We start from the raw sequence: 22,814 nt of genomic DNA on the forward strand, positions 1-22,814 counted from the left end.
CACACTGACCACCAGGGGGTAGCTCCTGCATTGGGCGTCTGCCCCCTGGTGGTCAGTGTGTGTCATAGTGACCAGTCATTCCCAGTCTTTTTGCTGTTAGGGTCAATTTGCATATTACCCTTTTATTATATAGGATAGAGGCCTGGTGCATGGGTCGGGGCTGGCTGGTTTGCCCTGAAGGGTGTCCCAGATCAGGGTGGGGGTCCCGCTGGGATGCCTGGCCAGCCTGGGTGAGGGGCTGAGGGCCGTTTTCAGGCTGGCCACACCCCCTTCAGGAAGGGGGGGGGGGTCCTGCTGGGGTGCCTGGCCAGCCTGGGTGAGTGGCTGATGGCTGTATGCAGGCTTGCCACAGTCCCTTCAGGGTGGGGGTCCCTGCTGGGGTGCCTGGCCAGCCTGGGTGAGGGGCTGATGGCTGTTTGCAGGCTGGCCAAGGCCCCCAACAGGGACCCTCACCCCATGAGGGTGTGGCCAGCCTGGGTGAGGGACTGATGGCTGTTTGCAGGCTGGCCACAGCCCCCAGCCACCAAAGCTCCCAGTGGAGGCTGGCTGGAAGCAGGTATCTGGGATTTATTTGTCTTCTATAATTGAAACTTTGTTGCCATGAGTGGAGGCCACAGCCCTCCAGGGCAGGCAGGAAGCTTGGCTTCCTCCATCACCGGGGCAACCAAGCCTCCGGCTTGCTCCAGCTCCGTGGCTGCCGGCCGCCATCTTGGTTGGGTTAATTTGCATATAGTCACTCTGATTGGCTGGGGGCATGGCTTGGGCGTAGCGAAGGTATGGTCAATTAGCATCTTTGTCTTTTATTAGTGTAGATTTAGGCAAAATTTTGTGAATATGGTTTTCATTGTATTAGAAGGGGCTTGGCTTTAGGGTTGATCCAGTAGATCAACCCTACTTGTGCTTTGGTTGTTATAGATATGAGGCGTTGTAGAGGGCAGCAGAGCTTGCATGAGCTGATTGCAGAACATGAAGATGAATATTGATCTATTGCCTAGTAAAGGCTTTGGGTAGGTTGGTTTACGACAAGGGTGGGGGAACGTGCCATATGACGCCTGCAAAATCATTTGGTCTGGCCCTGCCAAGGCGTTAGGGATGACTTAAGTAAATGTTTGACCAACTAGAGCAGGTTAATTTTTTTTTCTTTTTTTAATATATTTTATTGATTTTTCCACAGAGAGGAAGGGAGAGAGATAGAGAGCCAGAAACATCGATGAGAGAGAAACATCGATCAGCTGCCTCCTGCACATCTCCCACTGGGGATGTGCCCGCAACCCAGGCACATGCCCTTGACCGGAATCGAACCCGGGACCCTTGAGTCCGCAGGCCGACGCTCTATCCACTGAGCCAAACCGGTTTCGGCGAGCAGGTTAATTTTTAAGTTGATAATTTTCCATGGCCCTCGAGTGATGTTAAAAATATCCAAATGACTCTTGGCAGAAAAAAGGTTACCCCGGCTCTAGGAGAAGTGCTTGCCTGGACTGGCTGTTTTTGCTTGCTTGATAAGTGTTGGTTGACCATATTGCCCAATGTCCTCAATTAGACACATGTTGGCTGGTGCATCATGGAGCTAAGTTTTCTAGAACATGTTGCTAGTCAATGCCTGCCCTATTTTATTTCTCTCCCATCTACTTGTTTTCTTTTTGAAACTAGTCATTTTCTCTGCTTATATGTGTACAAAGACCATGAGTGAAGGGTGCAGAAAATCACTTGACAGTTTTAGGCCCTCGTTTTCTCAGTTGGTCAGTTTGCACAGAAGTTGCTGAAATTATTGCATGTGATAGAGGGTGGATAATTTGGCATTCTAGTTCTTTCGTGACTTGTTGTTAATCCTCACCCAAGGATATTTTTCTATTGATTTTTTTTTTTTTTGTTAGAGAGAATGGAAGAGAGGGGGACAGAGAGAGAAACACTGACTGGTTGCTTCCTGCATGTGCCCCGACTGGGTCAGGAGATTGAGCCTGCAACTGAGGTACGTGCCCTTGACCAGAACTGAACCTGAGACTCTTCAGTCTGCAAGCTGGTTCGCCATCACTGGGCTAGGATGTGATTTAAAAAATTTATTTTTATTTAAAAAATATACATTATTATTGATTTCAGAGAAAAGGGGAGAGGGAGAGAGAGATAGAAACATCAATGATGAGAGAGAATCAGTGATTGGCCGCCTCCTCCATGCCCCACACTGGGGATCCAGCCCACAACCTGTGCATGTGCCCTGGTTGTGACCTCCTGAGTCATAGGTCGTTGCTCAAACAGAGCCACACTGGCTGGGCTAGGATGTGATTTTTTAAAAGGAAAACTGTTATTATTGAAGCATCTTAACTGATGTAAGGGAATTGCTTTGCTGGTTCTGGTGGTTTCTGCCTTCACTCATTATGCTAAGTGGAAGGAAAATTGATTTCTGGAGAATCTGAGCGAAATGTAAGCACTCTGACTAGCTAAACAAAGGAGTTTGTGGAAATCACTCTTTTATGCCTTGGGACTTTAATAGGGTTTTGAGGAAATGAGACTTGAGACAGGTGGATTTTGATGAAAGAGGCTGTGGCAAATGCATGTTTTTTGAATTGCACAGATCTGTCAATCAAGTTAAGTACCTGACCCAAGTTAATGAATCCTAGCTTTGTTCTTTACTAACTTGGGCCAGTTACTTAACTTTATTGGCTTTCTCATCTTTAAAATGGGGAGTTTAAACCTCCTAGAGTCCTTGGGAAGATTAAATGAAATGGCCTGTGCAAAGCACCAGAATAGCATTAGGTACACAGGATGTTACAAATGGTACCTGTTTTTTTTAATATCCTCTCCTGAGGATATTTTTCCCATTGCTTTACAGAGTGAATGGAAAGCTGGGGTGGGGGGGGCAGGGAGAAGAGGAGAGAGAAACATTGATGTGAGAGAGATACATTGACCAGTTGCCTCCTGCACGCACCCCACCAGAGGTGGGAAGCAAACCCGAAACCCAGATATGTGTTCCAACCTGCAACCCTTTGGTGTGTGAGCTGACGCTCTAACCACTGAGGCACCGGCCAGGGCATGCTACCAGTTTTTAATAGCTGTTGCTTAAAATTTATGCAACCAGCCCTAACCGGTTTGGCTCAGTGGATAGAGCATCGGCCTTCGGACTCAAGGGCCCCAGGTTCGATTCCGGCCAAGGGCATGAACCTTGGTTTCGGGCACATATCCAGTAGGGAGTGTGCAGGAGGCAACTGATCAATGTTTCTCTCTCATCGATGTTTCCAACTCTCTATCCCTCTCCCTTCCTCTCTGTAAAAAAATCAATAAAATATATTTTAAAAAATTTATGAAACCAGTACTTCCATAAGTATGCTCTCAGTTAATGCCATCAACTCTATGAAGACATAGGAGAGCTGGAACTCAGGGAGAGAGGCAATCCCATAGTTAAAGAAGAGGTGGAATTGAAATTTGAACTTGGCTTTCTGGATGCTGTCATGTTTCTCAGATAGCAGAGCAGGTGGTGGATGAATTTAAGGTGCACATGGTTACTTAGGAACATTTTCTTTTTTCTCATGTTCCTTTTACCTTCATTTAAAAAAAATGCTTTTATTGATTTTAGAGAGAGAGGAAGGGAGAGGAGAGATAGAAACATCAGTGATGAGAGAATCATTGATGGGCTGCCTTCTGCACATCCCCCACCAGGGATCAAGCCCGCAACCTGGGCACATGCCCTGACCAGGAATCGAACCGGCGACCTCTTGGTGGATGGGTCAACACTCAATCACTGAGCAACACCGGCTGGGTATGGAATGTTTTCTATTGTCAAGAGTTTTTTTTTTTTAATGTATTTTTTTATTTTTGTTAATTTTCACCTGGGGATATTTTTCTATTGATTTTTAGAAAGAGTGGGAGGGAGAGGGAGAAACAGAGAGAAACATCGATGTGAGAGAGACACATCGATTGGTTGCCTCCTGTGCACACCCCAACCAGGGCTGGGAACCTGCAACCAAAGTACGTGCCCTTGACTAGAATCGAACTCAGGACCCTTCAGTCCGTGGGCCAACACTCTGTCCACAGAGCCAAACCGGCTAGGGCTTGTCAGAGACTTCTTAAAGATGGCTATTAGGTTTTAATTTGCTCTGTATGCCCCCAGCTTGAAGGATTAGGTTTAGAGCTACTTTTGGTATTTTCATTATTGCAATTATTTGTGTGGGTACGATGTATATGCCTTGCTATATATTTCTGTGTTAACATGGGTCCTGTCATGTCCCCTGTGTGCATATGGATGAAGACATTTAGTGAACATCTGCAGCACAGATTTTGTTTTCTTGTCTCTGTGTTCTTTTATAGTTTTTCTACACAAGGATTGGAGATTGACATTTGAAATGAAGGTTCCCATGCCCATAGCTGTGGCAGACATTGCTAATCGATCACAGATTTCTTTCCTGCCTCACACTGGAACTGTGTCTTAGAATGTTTTGCAAGAGTTGGCCTCGGAGAGGACTTTTGTGCCATCTCTTGCTATACTGAGACACTTTAGCTAGTCTTCGAAAATATAAGGAAAAGCTATCCATGGGGCTTTTATATCCTTGCAAATAGGTTTGCTGCTACGCAGACAATTGAAAAAAAAATAGTATTTCTTTATTGATTTCAGAGAGGACGGGAGAGGGAGAGAGAGATAGAAACATCAATGATGAGAGAGAATCATTGATCAGCTGCCTCCTGAACACCTCCTACTGGGGATTGAGCCCACAACCTGGGCATGTGCCCTTGACCAGAATCAAACCTAGGACCCTTCAGTCCACCTGGGACCCTTCAGTCCTCAGGCTGACACTATATCTACTGAGCATAGTGCCTTGAAATTGACATGAAAGAGCAGGTATCAATAGCAAGTACCATGCACAAAGGTTTTGTGATTCATGAAATTGATCTGGGCTCATATTTGACTCTCATTTATAAGGGGGGAAAAATCCAGTCTTTTGATGGTGGTTGCATCATAGTCTAATAGGTGAGCTCTATTAATGGCGGTTTAGGGATCTAAAATTAGTGGTTTGTTTTTCCTTTCTTCAAAGCCCAGAGGTTTTGCATCAGATTATAGCTCTTGTAGGACTGTTTGCATTCCAAAGTGACACCTTTCTGAATTCTTAGCTATTTAAGTAGAAGTTTCATCCACTCATTGGTTGTGACTCAGGGCTGAGCCTCCTGGCTGCATGGCCAATAAAGGGCATCCCGGGCCTTGCATTTGCTCTCCTGTATTTTTCTGTATTGAGGCCCCAGTTCCCATTTTTAGTTAATAATCAAGCTCCTACCAGATCCAAGCGCTGGACTGCAGGTTATTACCAGCGGGGCAGGCTTTCACTCACTGGATTTGGTGAGGTGGATTGGGCGGTAGTCCCTGCATCCCCACGGCCTAGAGACGTCCTTTTAGGATGTTTGGTTTCTTTGTCCAACAGAATGTTAAAAGGGTGGCTCTTCCAAGTGGAGTAAACACTCTGTACTCACCAACCTGCTACTTAATTTGAAAAGGAAAATAAGGGGAATATGAGACAGACAAAACCCTTTTACCAGAAAGGTCAGGTCTGCCCAGAGGGCTTCTAGCGTTGGGTCCCGGGTGTCGGTTTGCATCTGCAGGCTGAGAACTTGGGCAAGGGAGGCTGATGCTGGGGAGGGAAGCCGCAGGCCGGCTGGGAAGATCCGCCCCGGGAATTGTTTTAGGTTCTAGATGGGAATGCTTCCTTGGCAGGCTGCACACATGCCTTTTGTTTGGTGCAGGTGATAAGAATCTGGGTTCTATGAGGGATAAACAAGGATGTTGAAGTCTTCACGTTAGGGTATTGAAGCCGCCTTCCTGGGTCCTCAGGACCCACCCCGCACCTGCCTTGGAACCCAGGGGAGGAGTCATGAGGGCAGCTGCGCCAGGACCACATGGGAACGAGGAGAAAAGGACTTCTCCGGGGGCTTTCTTGTAGTCTTCAGCAGAGGCAGATTTCAGAGCGACTCTTAGAGAAAAGTAGTCTCCAGACCTGTCTGTCCACAGCACTTGAGCATTCCCCATGTCAAGTTGTCAAGGCAACCCCCCTTTTAGGGACGGTGTGATCACCTGATTGACACCTGTGTCGGCCATTACTGACAGCTGCCCCCTCCCCGTCCTTCCACTGGATCTGGGGTTTTAATCCTGGGCAGTGTTTTCCACTGTGAGCCCTGATATGGAGGAGGAACACCCCACTCCCCAGCCAGCCCTGCAGGGGTGAGGCAGCGTATCCGGAAATTCTGCTGCTACACCCTCTGCAGGCATTTTTACAATGTGGCATGGCTAACATAAAGCACCATTTATTGAGTACCTGCTGTGAGCACGGCAGGCCTCATGTTAGGGGCTAGACACGTCTTATCTGAAATTCATCCTCGTATTTCCCAGGTGTGCAAATATAATTTTTGCTCAGTTAAGAAACTTGCCCAGCTGGGGTAGTTTTAAAAGTGGTGGAATCGGGCTTCTGACCCCAAAGCTAATGATCTTTTCCTCAACCTGGTGCTCCTGCTGATACACAGGTGGCCAGCTCTGCGCACCTTGTGAATTGCACTTAGTGGACTGAACTCTGGGTACTTTAAGGCTGATGGCTGGGTTCTGAAAAGAGCAAAGGTCAGGTACGTGAGGCCTGAAGGCTAACTTGAAGAGATTTCTTAATTTTTCCCTACTTGACCATGGTGGGGATACATAGAATAGGGTCAGTTCTTTTTAAGTATTCTGACATAGGGTTGATGAAATGCTAGAATGATTTTAAACCCAATAAATGAAACGTTAATAAAGCGAAGAGAAAAAGCCTCCCTGGGTAAGAGTCAAGTAAAAGGACTTAAAGATTATTACAGCAGTCCCTCCTTATCTGAGGTTTCGCTTTCTGTGGTTTCAGTTCCCCACGGTCAACTGCGGCTCGAAAAAATTAAATGGAAAATTCCAGAAACAATTGGTCAGTTTTAACACTGTGTGCGGTTCTGAGGAGTGTGATGAAATCTCACACCATCTCGTGTGAATCATCCCTTTGTCCAGCCTATGCACGCTGTGTACATGACCCACCTGTTAGTCACTGTCGCTGTCTCAGTTATCAGATATTTTGAGAAAGAGACCACATTCACATAACTGGTATTACAGTATATTTTTATAATTGTTTTATTTTATTATTCGTTACTATTGTTAATCTCTTATTGTGCCTAATTTATAAATTAAACTTTATCATAGGTGTGTATATATTGGAAAAAAACCTACTCTTTATGGGGTTCTGTACTATCTGCGATTGCAGGCGCCCACTAGGGGTCTAGGAACGGATTGCCTGCGGATAAGGAGGAGCTACTGTATTTCCTTTTCGCTGCAGAAGCCTTTGGGAGCACTTCATGAGTTACCTTGGGTGACAGGTTGTAATCCAGAGGACTTGTTTCAAGGTGTACTGTGTGGTCTCTACTGGTTTATGGAGGTTTCTGGGAGTTACAGGGAAGTGGTGTCTTTGATGTGGAGGAAATATTTGTGTTTCTTCACTGCTGTCTTGGCCCCAGAGCACAGCAAACACACGCTCTCTACCTCTGACTTTTCCAAGACTTTGGGGCTTGGTTCACTCGGGTGTTTTTGTTGATGATGTTTTGGGCGCCATCTACAGCCAAGGAAGAAACCAGGTGGTTGGGGCTGAATTTGTACCTTGTCTTTCTGGTGGTGGATATGTCTAGAGCAGTGGTTCTCAACCTTCCTAATGCCACGACCCTTTAATACAGTTCCTCATGTTGTGGTGACCCCCAACCACAAAATTATTTTCGTTGCTACTTCATCACTGTGATTTTGCTACTGTTATGAATCGTCATGTAAATGTCTGATATGCAGGATGTATTTTCGTTGTTACAAATTGAACATAATTAAAGCATAGTGATTAATCACAAAAACAACATGTAATTATATATGTGTTTTCCGATGGTCTTAGGCGACCCCTGTGAAAGGGTCGTTCGACCCCCAAAGGGGTTGTGACCCACAGGTTGAGAACCGCTGGTCTAAAGGCGGGGTGGGGGGGACACTCCTGGAGGAATGCACCCACCTCTCTGAGCTCTCGGTTAGTTCTGTCCTACCTAGAGGACCTGTTGTAAATCTCGAGTCATCAGTTCCCTTCGAGAAAGCTGCCAAGGTTTGTTTTCTTTTTTTTTCTTTCTTGCTATGCCAGCTAATTAGTTCCAGACACTAGCTAATCAGACAACAAGCGCAAGGAGCTCAGGGGTGACAAGGAAGGTCAAATTGGTTGTCTTTCTCCATACAACCAAAGCCCCTGTTTTAAAGGCAAGTAATGGGGCCCAGTCAAATAGTAGTGGAAATTCTATGTGCTTAGCACTTTGCGTTCTGCGTGGGGGTTCTAAAAATGTGTGTGAGTTGGGGAAATAAGATAAAGCCCCCGAAAACAGCTTGCCTAGCTGTGTAAGACCGGAGATACACTAAAATGCTGAAATACGGATTCAGTTACTAAGTATTCAGGAGCGACAGCGTATTGAGAAACATGCCTTCCTGGGAGTGGTTGCTTTATAAACTTTTGGAAGCCTGGCTGGTATTTTCTACTAGAGGCCCAGTGCATGAGATTTGTGCACTGGGCAGGGGAGGGGGGTTCCTCAGCCCCGCCCTGCGCCCTCTTGCAGTCCAGGAGCCCTCAGGGTATGTCTGACTGACGGCTTAGGCCTGCTCCCCAAGTGGGAGCGCACTGACTACCAGGGGGCAGCTCCTGTGTTGAGCATCTGCCACCTGGTGGTCAGTGTGCATCCTAGCAACCGGTCGTTCTGCTGTTCAGTCAATTTGCATATTAGCCTTTTATTATATAGGATGTGCACATGGAATAAGGGGAACTAGTAAGCAGAGGCAGTAATGAGCCTATTAAAGTGGTTGCCCGGTGGGTAAATGGGCTCACTCCAAAGGAGAAGTCATGTGGTTCTGGGACTTGGACCCATGTCTGCCTTGTATCTTAGTTGCTTCCTCATGGCTTCAAGCCGTTGGGGACTATCAGCTTGCAGATGGACACTGCAGAGGTTTGAGAGGCGTAGGAATCAACGGTGGATGCTTTGGCTGGCCCTTGAGTGCCAGATGAGGCATCTGGGCTTGATTTTGTTGTCCATGGAGACTGTCAGGCAGCACAGGGAAAGGCTGAATGACCTCACAGTGGTCTTGTACTAGTGTCTTCTGGCACAGGGACCAGCTTTGTGACCTCAGTCCCCAGTTCCTCATCCATAAGATGAGATAGTGGTCGTTACCTCTTAGAGTTGATGTGAAATGAAATGCCAGTGTAAGTAAGGCCCTGGTCCCTAGCAGGCACACAGCTGTTGGTATTGTTTTTACGATATCGCTCTTGTTCTGCCTGCCCAGCATCCCACTACCATGTTTTGCTAAGAGCATCTTTGCTGTTCTTTGGGTGGTGATCCCTCATCCATGGTCTTAACGGGGCCTTCTACTGATCAAGGGGCTCTGTGCACCCCCGTTTAAGGTACAAAACCCAGGCAAAGCTGGTCATACCTTTTCTCCCTGGAATTGGAGGCTGGAGCCCAGTGACACATGGATTGACATTTCTCTCAGTTCCTGCTGCCTGAATCCCCAGAGCCACTCTGATCCTTGCCCTTTCAGAAGCTGGACTGCTTGGCCGTTGATTGGATTCTTTGAAACGTCCAAGATCCTTTCAGGGCTTTCTTTTTCTGCCCGTGTTAACCAAGGGCTGACTCAGTCATTTTCAATCAAAGGGCGCCAGGATCATCTGGAAGCACATGAAAGGTAGGTAACGAGGGGTATTGAGAAGGACAGGAGCCATCTCCCCTGCCTGCCCAGAATAGTCAGTTGTTAATGGTTTGGTTTTTCGAGTTCATTTCTTTTGAGCTTTTTAGCTCAAGAAATAACAGGACTTTTATTTTGGAGCTAGGGGCAGCCTCTCTTGAGGAGACACGCTGATAATGCTTAGCCTTAATGGCTGCTCTTGATTTTATCTGTAAACGAGAATCCTAAGGATCTGTAAGGAAACAAGTAAAACTTAATTGAACAACATTTAGAGCCGGAATAAAAAAAAAAAAAAAGTCCATAATGGTAAGAGGCCCTGGAGGATGAGTGGAATGCAAAGCCGTGTGGCTGTATATTTTGCCCACCCCTGATCCTCCCTATCACATTTTAGCTATGGCTTCGACTGGAGGTGGGCAGAGTGTCTGATGGCTTCCAGAGTTCGTCTCTCATCATATCCTGTCCCCACTCACAGTTCCCTTTGCTGGCATTATTGGACAGCAAGTGTTCCGACCTAAATTAAAATCAATAAGAAGCAATTTCATTTGTTTTTAACTGTGAAGATAAGAGCTTCCAACAGAGCACTGTACTTTCAAGTGAAGTCCAGTGTTATTTTGTTTTTGCCTTTTTCTGTCTGGATCCCAAAATGCATTAATTTTTTCAGTGTAAGATGTTGTTGATATTGCCTTGTTTTAAGACCTTGTTACCATAGTCATCTTCTTAGAACTGGGACTGTGGGCATCTGAATTACTCGTGTTTTATAGATATCTGGCAGGCACAACGTCACCGGAATTGTCCAGCTGTCACATGGGAGCTGTTAGAGATGTAGTTCCTTGGCCTCCCCCCAGGCCAGTGGAACCAGAATTTGCTTTTCAGCAGGTGATCTGGAGCACCTTGGAGTTTGAAGGCTCCTCTCTGTGTTTGAATGGGGATGCTATTTTCATCTTGTTTTTCACAGTTTTTTATTTTTTATTTTTTATTGAAGTGTAACAAATGTTTGTTGTAAAAAATAGAAGAGTTATAAAAGGTACATAGAGGAAGATAATATCATCTGTAATCTCAACACCAGACAGAACTAATGACTTACCATGTTGGTCTGTAGCTTTTTGGTGTGTCGTTGGAACATTAAAAAAATTCTATTAAGTTGATATTGTGAAATGTATTAAAACATCTTTATTCAGCATAAAGCTTTAATTCTTGGGAGATGAAAGATTAAGGTCAAAGATTTTCTTTTTTGGGGGGGTGGTTAGTGACAGAAGATTCTTGAGGAAGGCACCCCCCTTTCTTCCAAACCTGTATCATTTGTTAGGGATCTGTTATGTGCCAGGTGCTCACCTGCCTGTGGGGCCCTTACGTCTGTAATCCTAGAGGAAGATGAAGGTTAAGGCAGTGGGCGTTTGAATCCTAACATACACTTTCTGGACAGGTGAAGACAAAGGGAATTATTAACATGGCTTGTTTTTTTTGCTTAATTTCCCTCCTCTTATTTTTTGCCCTGCTTTGCTAATATGAATTTTGAGTAATTGCTACTTTAATTGCTTTCATTAGGTGATAGATTCCTCTGATTAAAAAGACCTTTCCATCTGAAAACTTCTAGGATTTGAAATTTAAGGTCAGAAAGGACAGCTTCTTCAGCTGGAGGAAAAGGTGGTTGTCTTGGCAGCGGAAGCTTGCTAATTACACAGCCAGTTGTAGTATCTGTTTGTGATGGAGGCACTGGGGACCCAATTAGCAGGTCATTTTCATCTAAGCGTTTGGGATTGGACTCTGGTGTGTGAAGATGATATGGCAACCAGTGAGCACCTTCTCAGTGCAGGGACATTGGGGATGGCTTTAGATCTTGCCCTCTTGGATTGCCACAGGCCACTGGTAGGCAACGAAACCTCTCCTGGTACTGGATTCCTGCTGTTCCTTCTGTTCATTTGAACGAACAGTTTCTAAAGCTAACCTGCCCACAGGGTGAATAGTACTAAAAAGTTGGTTCTCTTGAGAGAGGCTGGCTTCCTTCCTGGGAAGGAACTGGCCATGGAGATGAGGCCAGGAGGCCTGGGACAGTGAGCAAATGGATGGGAGAGGTATGGCATCGCCTCTGGACCATCCCTTTGGTCTGGATGCCCCCTCTATCGTGTGGGCCTCTCCCTCCCTGGAAAGAGTCTACTTGGGTTCTTTCACCAGCGTTGATATAGAAATGGCAGAACATCAAGAAACAGACTGGGCCACCGGGTTCTTTCTGTTGCTCCCTTAGTATTTGTAGGAGAAAGGATCACCCCGTTGTGCCTGGACCAGGTGTCAGTCCCCTGTCCATAGGAGGGCTGTAGAGGGAATGTGATTCACCTCTTAGGCGCCAAGAGCCGAGAGGCTGCCTGTTAATGGGCCACGGATGGGGCCACTGTTGGGTGGGTGGGGGAAGTGGTTTGACTCCTTTTGATGTTAGCTCCAATGGTGACACCAGACATAATCTTGGTTGTAGCTTACTGTATCACCCAGTGGTTCTCAACCTTCTGGCCCTTTAAATACAGTTCCTCATGTTGTGACCCGACCATAAAATTATTTTCGTTGCTACTTCATAACTGTAATGTTGCTACTGTTATGAATCGTCATGTAAATATCTGATATGCAGGATGGTCTTAGGCGACCCCTGTGAAAGGGTCGTTCGGCCGCCAAAGGGGTCGCGACCCACAGGTTGAGAACCGCTGCCTTACACCATTTTGTGAAATAGAAACAGAAAGCAAATAGGCACACTTTCTAAGTAAGAGCGTTTAACACAGGACTTGTCACTGTCATTTATTCTTGGTCCTTAAATTTTAAAATACTTTCACATTTCCAGAGAGGTTGCAAAAATAGTACAAAGACTTTCTGTATCCCTTTCTGTCAAGATTCTCCAGATATTGTTTACCACATTTGTTTTCTCTCTCTCTCTGTACACACACACCCACCCCCATTCCCACACACCATTTTTTTTTTTTCTCTACAGTTTGAAAGGAAGTTGCAAACATGATGCTTCTTTACTTTTAATTACATCAAGGTGTACTTCCTCAAAATCAGGACGCTCTTACCTAGGCATAATGCAGTCATCAACAGAAAATGAACATAGATATAGTTCTATTATTTATAGACCTTATTCAAATTTAGTTAATTATCCCACTAATGTCCTTTATAGGAAAAGTAAAACATTTTAAGTATTTAAAAAGTTTCCCCTTATCAGGGTCCCAATACATGATCACATGTTGCATGGGGTTGCCCTCTCTCTGTAGTCTTCCTAAGTCTGGAACTTTCTTGGTCTTTCATGAACTTGCCCTTTGAAGATTATAGGCCACTTACTTTGTGAAATTTCTCTCACCTTGGATTTGTGTGATGTTTTTTCATGAGTCCCACAGCCTTAGGGGATCGGAGGCGAGAAGTTCAGGAGCGAAGAATAAGAGGAGAGGCGCGAGATCTCAGGTTTCCAGATCTTCTGGTGAGTGGTAACGGAGGAGGGCGTAGTCCTTTAGGAATGCCTGGGCATCTCCATGTCTCATGAGCTTCTGTCTTCTCAGGATGACATCATCTGCTTTTGATAGCGATGATGGGCCAGGAGCAAAGGAACACCTACTGTGGTGGGGTAGGCACCACTGGCATTTTTGTCTTTAATTAACAAAATGCTGCATATAAAATGTGAATTTGTTCTTTTTTAGGACACTTCAGTTATAGCTTAAATCTACGGACTCTTTTTCCTCATCCTGCCTTCCCAGAATATGAACCTATCTTAATAGGTTTACCATGTATATTTATATAAATACATACAGTATTTTTACATAAACAGTATACTGTATATATTAATCTACTTTTTTCATTCAACAGTGGTTTTCAAAAATATTGTTGATACCTAATACATTTAACATATCCTTTTATTTTCAATATAGTGGTCCATTGTTATGGATAGCCTTCAGAGGCCATTAGCTATTTTCCTGTTGATGGTTGTTACGGTCACTTCACAGAGAACAGTCTTTATCTGTACTCTCTTGCCCACATTTGCCCGTATTTGTTTAGCATCGGCACAGAGAATGGGAACTGCTGGGTCATAGCAAACAGCCATCGGGTCCTGGCTACCCTGTCCCTCCCTCTGGCCCTTGACACCCTAGGGCAGTGGTTCTCAACCTTCTGGCCCTTTAAATACAGTTCGTAATGTAAATATCTGATATGCAGGATGGTCTTAGGCGACCCCTGTGAAAGGGTCGTTCAACCTCCAAAGGGGTCGCGACCCACAGGTTGAGAACCACTGCCCTAGGGTGTGGTTCCCTTTCCCCAGCTGGTCTGCTTAGCCTGCCTTCTAGTGTGTCCTGTTTCTGTTCTTTCTTTTTGGAGGTTGAGAGGGCAGGAGAAAAGCTTGCTCTGATATTTGCAGGCCAGGTTCCTGACTTCATGATGGTTTGACGTAATGATGGTTCGAGTTACAATTTTTTTGATTTGACTGTGGTGAGAAAGCGATATGCATTCAGTAGAAATCGTGCTTCCAATTTGATCTTTTCCCAGGCTAGTGACATTTAGCCCGAAACTCTTCTGATGCTGGGTAGCAGCAGTGGGATGATTTTGCCCAACTGCAGGCTAATGTAGGTGTTCTGAGCATGTTTAAGGTAGGCTGGGTGAGGCTGTGATGTTCGCTATGAAAACCATTTTCAACTTATGGTTATGGAACGTAACCTCTTCATAAGTTGAGGAGCATCTGTATTACGTCAATCCAAGGATGTCCCCCGGGTTTTATTCCCTTGGTTTGTTGTGGAGTGACAGGGCATCCTTGCCTTCATGCTGAACTATGGTAGCAGGAGGGGCCAGTGGCATCCACCTCCAGGCACACGCTGTGGAAACTGATTGGAGAGGCAGTAGGAAGACGGGAGGGTAGTGATGCTTGTGTGGGGGAACTAGAAAGAACCTGTGGGCAGTAGGTTTTGAACTTGGCAGTGAAGGTGGGATTTGTTCCTGTTTAGAAATACTCACTGAAGCATCATGAAATATTGGGGGGGGGGGGGGGGGGCGGCGCATAGGCTTTAGAACTGGGCAGAATCCAGCTAAGTTAGTCAGCCTGCGGTGAACCTAGCTTTCTGTGAGGATCCTTGAGGTTCCATCTTCAAAAGTGAGATTCCAGAAGATAATGGATGTGAAGGGCCACACACAGTGCCTGACACTCACTAGGCGTCTCAGTTACTGAGTTTGGTGCTGAGACTAGAAAAGACAACTAAGACCAGGTCTTGTTTGCAGAGCAAGACTGGCATGCAAGTAAATGAGCATAAACAAAACGTTGAATGACCCCAAAGGAGGCAGGAGGAGGAACCGCGTGGTTTCCTCAGCAAGAGGCACTAGAGGAGTGAAAACGTGGCGGACTCTCCCGTTTCTCTGGAGCTAAACCGTCCTCGACCCGGTGGGTGTTGCAGCATACCATTTTTTTTTGTGTGTGTAAAGTTTATGTCTAACAAATTATTTCTAATTGTTTTCTTAGTAGTAGTTGTAAGAAATACTCATTTTTGGGGGAAAGGGTGTGGCTTTCCTGACTTGTGAACAGATACTCATGCCGTCTTTGAAAATCATGCCTCTTTCTTACTCATATCCCAATAAAACATCACACTCTGACCTCCCTGAAGTCTGCTTGGTCCTCTGCAGTCCCACAGTGGATGCTGGGCTGGCAAAAGCAGCACATCTCTGAGTGGGTGCAGGGTTTTATGATAGGATATTACATTTCACTCTTCAAAGTGCCATCCTTTAACTAGCAGCATCCGCATCGCCTGGGTTGTTGGGAATTCAGAATCTTAGAATTGTAGACAGTACCCTGGGTCTGTACTAAACTGCCCCAGTGATTCCGATGCACGTGGAAATTTGAGAAGGAAATTTGAGAAGGAAATTTGAGAAGGAAATTTGAGAAGCGACAAATCCAGGCAACATGGTCTACATCTGTACGCCCCTCTCTACAGCATTTCCCCACACACACCCCAGGCACTGCTGTCCCCATCAGTTCAGGCACTTTTGGAACCCCAAAACAGTGCATGTGAAGAAAGGCCCCCATTGTGGTGAATTGCTTATTGAATCCTGAGAAAGAAGATACCTACTGAAAAGGTTTCCCAATGGCTAACTGGGCTCAAATACAAAACAAAACAAAACAAAACACAGAGCCCAGCAGCCATTTCTACACGGGGACCCTTCATGCAAACTGCACTTCAGGGAGAAGCCTGCACTGAACTGCCCGCCTGCACTGTGTTGCTGCCATCTGAGCCAGACCTTATAAAGGAGTTCCTGGAATCATATTTCAACCAATAGGACTGAGGCTTTCCCCATCCAGTCAGCGCTGCACAAGGATATCCCCATCAATAGCTTCCTTGGCCAATCAGAGAAGCTCCATTCTGACCAATCAGGATAGTGCCTTTTGGATCAATCAAACCGGAGGATTTGGAGTCCTTTGCATGAGGACAGACCAATCAGGAACCAGGGGCAGGGACTTACATCTGTAAAAATTAGCTCCCCTCTGGCTGTGGGAGCGCACTTTCCCTTTCCACCCAAAACTGTTTCCCCAGCTGAGCTGAAACCGAAGATATCTCATAGGAGCAGAGTGGAGTGGGCCAGAGCCGACTGGCTCAGAGGGGAGCTGACCAATGCAGGCCAGAGCCGACTGGCTCAGAGGGGAGCTGACCAATGCAGGCCAGAGCAGACTGGCTCAGAGGGGAGCTGACCAATGCAGGCCAGAGCAGACTGGCTCAGAGGGGAGCTGACCAATGCAGGCCAGAGCCGACTGGCTCAGAGGGGAGCTGACCAATGCAGGCCAGAGCAGACTGGCTCAGAGGGGAGCTGACCAATGCAGGCCAGAGCAGGCTGGCACAGAGGGGAGCTGACCAATGCAGGCCAGAGCAGACTGGCACAGAGGGGAGCAGGCCAGAGCAGACTGGCTCAGAGGGGAGCTGACCAATGCAGGCCAGAGCCGACTGGCTCAGAGGGGAGCTGACCAATGCAGGCCAGAGCAGACTGGCACAGAGGGGAGCTGACCAATGCAGGCCAGAGCAGACTGGCACAGAGGGGAGCTGACCAATGCAGGCCAGAGCAGACTGGCTCAGAGGGGAGCTGACCAATGCAGGCCAGAGCAGACTGGCTCAGAGGGGAGCTGACCAATGCAGGCCAGAGCAGACTGGCTCAGAGGGGAGCTGACCAATGCAGGCCAGAGCAGGCTGGCACAGAGGGGAGCTGACCAATGCAGGCCAGAGCAGGCTGGCTCAGAGGGGAGCTGACCAATGCAGGCCAGAGCAGACTGGCTCAGAGGGGAGCTGACCAATGCAGGCCAGAGCAGACTGGCTCAGAGGGGAGCTGACCAATGCAGGCCAGAGCCGACTGGCTCAGAGGGGAGCTGACCAATGCAGGCCAGAGCAGGCTGGCACAGAGGGGAGCGGGCCAGAGCAGGGCAAAGTAGACTGCCAAGGAGCAGAGCAGACCAAGCAGCAGAGCAGAGCAGAGCTGTCTGGCCAGAGGGCCTGCCTGCTGTGTCACTATGGAGCTGTTCGGAAGCTGTGCTGCATTACCCTGTTTTGCCCTGAGGAAAGTTTTCTTCGTCACCACACCCAAATTGGGGATTCCTGTTGATGTTGAAGTGCTGCCAGTGACCATTGGTAGACAGCTTTTAGGGAGGCCTCTACCTTCAGCTTAGGAATCAGCATTTCCTTTCTTAACTAGGTGAAAGTCGTCAGGTTAAAAAAAAGGGAGGACGGTGGTCCACATTTTCCTCACAGTCACAACAGCTGTGGTGTCATGGCTGGGAATTCTGCTTAAGGCTTAAAGTCGTTCTTAAAAAATAAGCTGTGTATACAGCTCTCCTTTTCTTAGCCAAACAAAATGAAATGGGTTTTGGAAATTGGAGAAAGATGAATGAGGCTTTTTATAATCACCACTTTTACTCATCGGCTCTTGTTCTTGTTCTGTTCATTTCCTCTTAGATCGAGGCATTTTTAATGAGGAGCGGAATTAAAAAGGGGGTCAGGGAAACCAAAACACACGGAAATTCTGCTGAGCTCTAGGTTTCCTCAGTTCTTTAAAGTGCTTGGAAAGTAATATTTTGTTGTGACTAAATCTAATTAATAGCTAGCTGGTACTCATCAAAACCTCATTTCTTTCAACCTTGAAGGCAGTGGGAATGATACACAGATCTGTGTATTATCACAGCAAACGAATTCTCCTTTTTCCTTAATCACTTAGAGCTTTATCAGCAGTGTAAGCAGCAGATGGACAGCTGTGTTTAAAAAAATTAAACGCAGCTCAGAGTGTTCACTGTGGCATGTAATGAATGTGTATTGATTGATAGAATTACGTTAAAAGTATATATATGTGATTTTGAAAACAGTCTGAACTAGGTAGTAGGTAGGCATGGTTCTTAACTGAGCATCCAGCCTGTCCCTGAGTATTTGGAGGGAATCAGCAGCCTGTTCTCTCCCCAGCACAGACTCATCAGCACGCTGCAGACCGAATGGATTTAAACACCGAGAGGATGGCAGTGCTCATCGGGAGGAGGCACCGGAGGATTACAGCGCAGGGGCCTGCCTCTCTGCCTGTGCGGGTGCAGCTGTGGGCCGTTGGACACATGGCCATCTCTTCCATTCTGAGCAGACCACGGATGAATGGCCATGGTGGCTGAGGTGCTGATAGGCTCATGTCAGTTGTCAGGACTGCATTGTAACTTTCAGATGTTGGGAGTCCCAGTAGAAGAGAGGCAGTGATCGCAGATGCTGCTCATTTAGGGACAAGAACTGCCTCCCAGGGCGGCCGAGCATCCCCTCTTCACCCCGTCCCTCCTTCCCAGCCCCCGTCCAAATCAGTGATTTCTGTTGATGATGGACTTGATGTTTCGTGTGTGCTAGGTAGAGTGTTACTCAATTTGGCAAGTATTTATTAAGGATCTACTTTGTGCCAGGTCCTTGGTACAGCAGTTTAAGCCTCAAATCTGCTGTTTGATTGCTTGTGCCAGCGGAGCCAACATCCATCAGCACTCTGTGTGTCCGTAACTTATACTATGCTAATAATCTGGCAGCCCCGCGTTCAAGCCTGACTTTCATCAAGAAAGCATGACAGAGAGATCTGCACAGCGTGTTTGGGGAAATAGCTTACAGGAAGAAACACGATGTTATAACAAAATTGGCCTGATCTGTGCATAGCTGAGGTCTGAGATTGACAGGGGATTGTTACAATTATTTAAACCGTTCTTAATCTGTTGTGGGGAAATGAAGGAGTTTTTCTTAATCAGGTGAAGAGTGAGAAAGCCTGTCTGTTTACAGATGTGGTCATTTAGTCAAAACACCCAGAGGCCAGCCTGTGTTTTCTACTTTCCATCTGGACATGCTGCACGTGGCTGAGCCCCGGTCGTCTCCCACCTCCCTGCACAGAGCCTGTGTGCCCGAATGTAACCGCTTTGCCGTCAGCCCATGAACCATTTGCTTTCATCTTGGGTGGGTGTGGGACCAGCATAGTCTTACATTTAAAGAAATTTATTGATTTTTCAGATGGAGAGAAAAATCTGATTGCCTAGTGTTACTTAGCTGCTTAAACAAAGTTAATTGAAGTAAAATTATGGAAACTCCAAGCTGTCTTTTCTTACAGCTGGAATGTGTCCTCAAAGTTTGGGTGTTCTCCAAAAAGTGTCAACAACGTCGCAGTTCCAGGAAAGGGACTTGGTGTCATCACTTGGGTAAAGGGGTATTTCTGATGGCTACTTGAGGGGAAGGTGTAGTAGACCCTTCTTACTAAATGAAATAATCAACATCCTATTCATAAGCTAGTCGGCACAGCACCATTTACGGACACACCGCAGCTGTCAAGCTCTGGGTGGCTCTGTGTCTGAGATTTCCCTATGCGACTGGATTTGGGTTTTAGAGCCTTTATTGTTTTTGTAGGTTTGGGTATCTGGTTTATATAATGGGCAACAAATTGTATTTCTTTTTATACTTTCTTTAAACAAAGTTTGAGGCAGCTACAAACATGTTAGCAGCGTTTTGTTATTAATTTTTTAGACAGTATCGGTCATGAGAGATTTATTTTCAGAAACAAAGGATAGATCAATCTGTCCTGCTCCCCTCGAATTTCAGTAGACCGATGTATGGGAAATCTTCCTGACAAGGAATCACCAAGAACCTGTCCAGCTTGGCTGACCCTGAACACAGGTGTGCTGGTATTCAGAGCGCCGGCCATTGCTTACTCGGCTTGTTAAAAAATGCAAAAAAGAAGTGGATTTAAAATCTTAGGAATGGCTAATCTGGCCCACAAGAGGCAGATTCCAGGCTCTCCTCCGGCTGCAGACAGGAGTGCCCTGGTGTCGGAAGGTGCATCGGGCCTGTTCAGGGCCGCCTGTTTCTTTCAAGGCGAGTGGGACGGTGGCCTGGGCAGACAGCAGTTGCTCCCAGGGTCTCAGATGCAGATGGAGGGCGTGGCGAAGCTGATGCTCTCTCCTTGGCGGAATGCTTGTCTCTTCCGTCAGTTGAAGGACACCCACTTGGTATTTCTTGCTTCCAGTGACAGCATGATCTTTAGCTCATCCCCTGTGGGGACCACAGTGAGCAGGAATGACAGCGAGTTGGGGTAGATGGGCATGATCATGATGGCCAACATGTTGAGTGGCTCATGGCGGCTCCAGCTGTGGCCGCAGACACTGTGCTGCCCATTGGGTGGAGATGATCACATTGCCATGTGATATATAGTAGGGGATTGCCATGCACCGTGGTGATGAGATGCTAGTCTAGGTAGGGGTCCATGTTGGATAGGTATGAGGGTGGGGACCTCTGTTCATCACCACCTCCTTCAAGACATCGTACTGCATGACCTGCTTCCTGACCTTGCCTGGGTCTGCAGCCAGCACCCTGTCCCGCTGATCTCATTGGGTACAGCCACCTTCTTCCCTCTGAGCTCCTCCATGACCCTGACTCCGAAGAACAGTAGCTGCATTTCCCTGTGACACGTGAATAACTTGGGACTGAAAGTTCTCAAAGTGGAAGGGGTCACGAAGCGGGAGTCCAGGTGGAGGGCGTGCTGCCCTGGGAAAGCAGGGTCCCGTCTCCTCCCCGGCATATGACAGAATTGTGATCTGATTGGACATGTCATCATAATGTTCTTCCTTTTCAGTGGTCCAAAGTTATCATCACTCCCTATGGGGTCTTCCAGAACGTTCTTCTCCACAAACACAATCATATTGTACTCCATCAATGCTTGCAGAGCTCCCTGAGGGCTGGGGCAGGCTGGACCTTCTTGATGACAAGAACACGCTGGGAACTTAATTCCAGGCAGCTGCTGGCTGGCAGGGCCTGGGTGTGCATGATGTCCGGGGTTCCATAGCACACAGGCCTTTGGTTCGGAAGTGGGCTCTGGGCAGGGCCCATGCAGAGAACGGGTCCTGAACTCCTTGGTGACGAGGCAGAGGCTGCTGTGCTTGGCCCGCCTTGATGGGGTGGCTGAGCCCCCAGTCCAAGACTGTGCTCAACTTCTTATTCAAATTGACTTTTTCTTGTTCCATTTCCATAGTCGATAAATGAAGACTTAGGTCTGAGAAATACTGATGCCATTCGCTGCCAAAGGGGCCGCCAGGGCCATCTCCTCACCCTGCCTCCCTGGTTGCCACGGACAGTCACTAGCCTGCCTCCAGTGCCATGGCTACACCCCTCCCCCCTCCCCTCTTTGCTGCAGGGGCCATGGTGCTGGCCCACCCAGCAGCAATCAGCACCATTGTATTCTTTAAGCAAAACTTGATAATATTTTTGAAAAGAAAGCTTTTCTTCTCCATAATTTATGCATAGATCACCTTCAAGGCAAAAGCTATTTAGGCAGGGGGATAATGAGATTTGAAAATAAATATGAACACTATCAATTTGTACTTCGTTTCAGCAGGTATGGAAAATAGATTCTTTCTAGATTCGTTTTTCAGTAATTTTGGCCAAAGATATCTTAAGACAAAGTATTCTTCAATAGTTGCTTATTTTGAAAAACTTAGATGAAGGCAAAAAATATATGGTCAACTCCATATTCTTAAACCACCTAAAATTTGTCTTAACTTTGTTTTTCCTTTTTTATATGCTGGAATCCACATTGAGCTTAAAAATAAGTGGGATTTTATTTGATGTTTACATCACGTTTCTTGTGTGAGTGTGAAACAATGTAGATGTTCATTTCTACATGTAATGGGATTATTTTGAAAAACAAAACAAAAGACCAGATTTTACCAGTGGTTTTGAAACTTTCTTTAAACACAGAATCCTGTCTTTAAATTTGATTTTCCTGGTTGAGGCACAGAATGTGAAACATAGAATACCTAATTTATGTGACAGATGATTGGGAGGAGGTACATGAGGCCCTTGCCTGAGGCTTTGAAGCAAGGTGTTTGTTTTTTTATGGAGTCCAACTCTTCTCTCATTCCTGATGCAAATCCTGAGGTCTGGGGAGCCTGAGACTTCTTCAGGGTGACAGGGAGTTAGTGGTAGAAGTGGGCTTGAAGTCTACTTCTCTCGGTTGCTAGTCTCATTTGCTAGTTACTAATTGTTTCCTTTCTGATAGAAAGAATGGTGAACAAAAATGACAATTGCATGCATGAGTTTGGAGTCTTAACTGCTTCTCAGAATTGAATAATTTTTTCAAGATTTTTATTCCATTTAACCCAACTTTAGGTAACTGCATATATGATTAAAGTAAATGGTATAAATGGTATAGAACACTTAATGTCAAATTTCACTTTCCCCAGTCTTTTAGCCAAACTGCCCACATTGTTAAAATGGCCAAGTTCATTTGTTAAAGGGTCTGATTTAATCTTTTTTTAAATCTTTTTTTGTTTTGTTTTTTAATCCTCAACCCAGCATATTTTCCCCATTGGTTTTCAGAGAGAGTGGGAGGGAGGGAGGATGGAGAGAGGGAGAGGGAGATGGAGAGGTGGAGGGAGGAAGAGAAACATCGATGAGAGAGAGAGAGAGAGAGAGAGAGAGAAAGAGAGAAAGAGAAACATCGATGTGTGTGTGTGTGTGTGTGTGTGTGTGAGTGTGAGAGAGAGAGACATCGATTGGTTGCCTCTCAAATGCGCTCCAACAGGGGCTGGGGATTGAACTTGCAACCCATGTATGTGCCC

General features: G+C 46.3%; 1 protein-coding gene and 1 pseudogene across 3 annotated transcripts in view; one reads left to right on the forward strand and one right to left on the reverse strand.

Annotated features, from left to right (window-relative positions):
* PTPRG (protein tyrosine phosphatase receptor type G) overlaps positions 1-22,814 on the forward strand; it is a 675,258-nt gene that overhangs the window by 11,537 nt on the left and 640,907 nt on the right. The gene's annotated exons all lie outside the window — the stretch shown is intronic.
* LOC138992571 (NAD kinase pseudogene) overlaps positions 20,120-22,814 on the reverse strand; it is a 34,080-nt pseudogene continuing 31,385 nt past the window's right edge.

Source organism: Myotis yumanensis, unplaced genomic scaffold (assembly GCF_028538775.1).
Source record: "Myotis yumanensis isolate MYYU_CA2020_CCGP unplaced genomic scaffold, mMyoYum1.0.hap1 SCAF_14, whole genome shotgun sequence".
NCBI classification, from domain to species: Eukaryota; Metazoa; Chordata; class Mammalia; order Chiroptera; family Vespertilionidae; genus Myotis; species Myotis yumanensis.